This window comes from Mustela nivalis, assembly GCF_964662115.1.
Source record: "Mustela nivalis genome assembly, chromosome: 3".
Lineage (NCBI taxonomy): Eukaryota > Metazoa > Chordata > Mammalia > Carnivora > Mustelidae > Mustela > Mustela nivalis.
Genome location: NC_139022.1, coordinates 7,223,179 through 7,227,647, shown reverse-complemented (window position 1 = coordinate 7,227,647; position 4,469 = coordinate 7,223,179). Strand labels below are relative to the sequence as shown.

The following is a 4,469-nucleotide window of genomic DNA, read 5'->3' as shown; positions in this document are numbered from 1 at the left end:
GGGTGTCATGCTTAAACAATGAATCTTGAAGAGTGGAAAAATAAAACAAAATTTTTAAAAAATAAAAAAAAAATTGTGTATACTATCCAAGAGATAAGTTGGAAAATGACACTTTACTCAGTCACTACTGTACATATGTGGGCTAATTTTGAATTGAGAAACATTTTGAGTTCTATGAAGAATCATAAGTTTAGTTACACAATTGATCATTCTTAAATTGTAACAGTATCATATGTGCTTTTGGAAAATATTAAAAATAGGTAGAATAAACATAGAGCTCATTTTTGTTGATATGTATGCTTTTTGCTCTTGTATATTGCAAATCCACAGGAAAATACAAAAAATGCATCAGAACATCAAAATGTAAACAAACAAACTATATATATATATATATATATATATATATATATATATATATATATATATATATATAACTTTATTCCCTAGGTAAAGTAAGGAAGAGTGGAGATGAAAAAGGAAATTAAAGTTCCCACATTACATAACAAGGTAAAGTGTTACAAAGTCTATTAGCAGTATTCTTATTAACTGGAAGGTCTCATAGCATTTAACCCTACTGGATAACAACAACAACAAAAAAATCTCAAAGTGGATTTAATTATTTTCCCTTCTGAGTTTATGACATCTGTGATGACATAAGATAACATCAGAACTCATGGTTAATGCAGTTAATTAGCTCTCATTCTAAATAGTCAGTTTTAAACCTGCACAAAAATGCAAGACACATATAAATACCATTTCAACCTGTGTTTGCCATTTAGAGAGAAGACTTTTGTTCAGCAAAACACTGGAAACCAGAGCAATAAGAATGGTTAAACAGGAATGTTTATTTTGTTGGACAATAGATCTAGCTTTCCAACTTTTTTCCTATGGGAGGAAGTGTCTTTTATTAAGCTCATTTTTATTTTAAAAGTCCAAACAATTGCCTTCTAAAATCAGGGAAACATGATTCTTATTAGGTAAATAAATTTATTCCAAACCTCTATGCATCTATTATAAACTTCCCAGTGTTATACTTGGTCTCTTACTATGTCTAAATAGGTAAATTTATTTCACAGTTTTACATGCCATTTTCCTCCAGGAAAATAAGGCAGCATTATATTTTAATTTTGTTTTTTAGTTACATAGGAGGCATGTCCATTATTGAAAAAAAAATATATATATATAAAACATAATAATATGTAGGTATTTCTGGGATTTTTATTGACTTTTAAAATGAAGCTCACGTAGTATCTTCTTAAAGCCTTTTAATAAACATTAGTGACTTTAAGCCTGATTACATCAAAGATGTAAATTATTATCATAGTCTTTATCATTGTCACAAAAAAAAAATACAATGATAATTTTTAGCTCTACCCATTTTCCCCTCTATATTTACCTCTGCTATAAAAGTTCAGAGAAAATTAAAGGGAGATAATTAGTTATCCATACTTAGTCTTGAAATATATGAAGATTACAGTTTACATTGAACTAAAGTAATTTTCCAAGAAAGAGTAAACAAATTACTTCAGTTTATTCCATATTTGCTATGTCTTAATCTATTTCAGCAAAGTAAAAAAAAAAAATCCCTAGTTTTTTGTTTTGTGTGGAAATATCTATTTTTGTACAAATTTTAGGTTCTCACATAAAAATATATTCTAATCTGTTTTAATGACTCTAACATATTTTTTCTACATAAATTGAGGAAATTATAGTTTGCAAGTTATGTCTTACCCCAGGAATAACTTCACAATCACTGAATAACAGAACCAACAAAAAGACACAGATTTGGAAGATTCAAGAAAATTGCTCTTATGTTTCAAAAAAAATCATCATGCATAGGAAATTAATGAATATGACCCTAATAACAAAATTCTTGCTCATGGGATTCACTGATAATCAGGTTCTACAGAGACTTTATGCTGCATTCTTCTCCCTGGTTTACCTGGTGGCACTGATGGGGAACTTCCTCATTATCACCCTCACCACCTCCAAACCCCCATGTGCTTCTTACTGAAAAATTTGTCTTTGATATCTGTTACATCTATGTTACTGTCCCCAAATCTGTCACGAACTCTCTGATCAACAGCTATGCCATCTCCTTTGTGGGATGTGCCTCACAGATTTTCCTTGTTGTTTTCTTTGCTGGCACAGAGTTTGCCCTCCTGGTGATGTCTGATGACAGCTATGCTGCCACCTGCTGTCCTCTGCACTATGAAGCCATCATGAATAGAGGTGCCTGTGTGCAGAGGGTGACAGCATCTTTGTTCAGTGGGTGTGTCTATGGATCTATTCATGTTGCAGGCACATTTTTGGTACACTTCTGTGGGCCAAACATAGTGCATCAATTTTTCTATGACATTCCATCATTGCTTACACTTGCTTGTTCTGGGGACCAAATTCTGGAATATGTGCTTATTATTGTTAGTTGTTGTTTTGCTTTTGTATGTTTTATTTTCATGGTTGCTTCCTATGTTTATATTGTGTCCACTGTCCTAAGAATTCTATCTTCACAAGGCAGGTTTAAAATCTTCTCTACCTGCATGCCCCATCTAACTGTGCTAACCTTGTTCCTCTCATCTGCATATATTGCATTTAGGTTCTGCCTCAAAAACCTCACCATTAATGAACCTCTTTATGTCTGTGTTATATTCTCTGTTATCCCCCCAGCCTGAATCCTGTCATTTACAGCCTGAGAAACAGGGACATGAAGGTGGTCCTTGGAAAACTTTTTAGTGAAAAATGATACCAAATATATAAATATTTATAATATAAATGAATATGATATTTACTAATGTGTATCAAATTTTTGGTTTGTACAATTTATTTGATCACCACAAATAAAATACTCTCAAATATAAATGCACATAATTTTAAATTATTTGGTTTATATATCTTGTAAATTTAACAGATACCCATTGTATCATTGGTGCTGCTCTATAAGATGTATATTTATATGGCTTTGAATATCAGTGGAGTGTCTTAGCATATGCAAATGCTATCCTCTCATTCATCCATCCTCTCTCTGGAATAATCCCTTCTCCAAGGTAGCAGACACTTACTGGTGAGGGCGATCTCCCACATCCTGATAAAGTGCTGTGCTGGCTAACTATGAAGATACCTAGAAAATAGGTTTCCTGATGGCAGAGCTTAACTACCAAAGAGAAGGCCAGATAGTCTGGATCAACAAAATCTTTGTTGATTTTTTTGTATGTTCTATTTAAGAAAATGCTATAATGCTTTAACTTCATCTGTATATCTGACAAAATATCTCGTTGGTAGTTCCAGCCCCTTACTTGCTTAAGAACTCAGAAACAAGTGTATGTCCTAAAAAACAGTAAAGTTTGGGCACTGTATGTGCTGAATAATTGTCAGTGTGCTCAAAGTCAATTGTAATTTTCCTAGCCACATATTTGTCACATAGTACTGGAGATGTGTGTGTGTGTGTGTTTAATATGACATTAAGCATTGTTAAAAACACCATTTATAAAGTTTAGCCACAGGAAAAAAAAATGATTAGATAACTTAGTTATAAGGATTTCAAAGTATGTTATGTATCAGAATCAGATATGCTGTTTATAAAATAATTTCCCTCTTTATATAAAGATTAAATGTAATAAAATTATAGGTATTAAGACTATAGATTTTTAATAGGCAAGATAATAGATAGAATACACTTTCCAGGGTCTCATAGGAACCCTGTGTATACAAGGTTATGAATGTCAGTCAGTCTAGAAGGAAAGCCATAGAATATGTAAATAAGAAGTTGTGACAAGTTTTTAAAGGAAATATATGAAATATATCTGAGGACAGTCGAGGCAAAAATTAGTAGAAATGTATATGGAATTAATCAAACCAATTAAAATGCTATTGTTCCAAATTAGGAATTAATGAGTCAGTTACAATAGAAATAGATGGTGATTTGGATAAAATTCTAAATATTAAATGGTAATGTTGGGCAAGAAATAATCTTATTCTAAAAATTCAATATATGCATGATCATGTTATTTATAAAATAAATTTAAACTGATGTATAGAATGAGTGTATAAAAGTGAAAGAAAAACACATCCTAAAATAAAATAGCATGCATTAAGTGAAGTAAATACACTTGCATACAGAAATTATATAATTAATGAAAAAAAGAAGGCATAAATACAGGAAGAATGGCAAAGAAATCTTGATTCATTATGAAAAAAATCAGTCCCACTAAGTTTCTAAAATATACACGATCACTTACCTTCAATTTCAGACTGAATACAACTACACAGAAGTCCTCTAAATGTTTTCTCAGTGATCTCTTTGGTCTATTTTTTTAAAGACAGAATAATTTTTGGACTTACTGTGCTAATAGTTCTTTCTTTTCTTTCTCACAAGAATATTGATTTTTATTGTGCACTGTTCTTTTTAATTATAAGGTTGAAAAATTTTTGTTTGAAAATATTATTTTTGTTCATGTATTCTGTCCATTTTT

General features: G+C 31.0%; 1 pseudogene across 1 annotated transcript; it reads left to right on the top strand.

The window, feature by feature from the left end:
• Positions 1-1,879: 1,879 nt before the first annotated feature.
• Positions 1,880-2,743, top strand: LOC309861959 (olfactory receptor 14A16-like; annotated as a pseudogene). The gene has a single exon. The product of its transcript is annotated as an olfactory receptor 14A16-like (transcript).
• Positions 2,744-4,469: the final 1,726 nt, after the last annotated feature.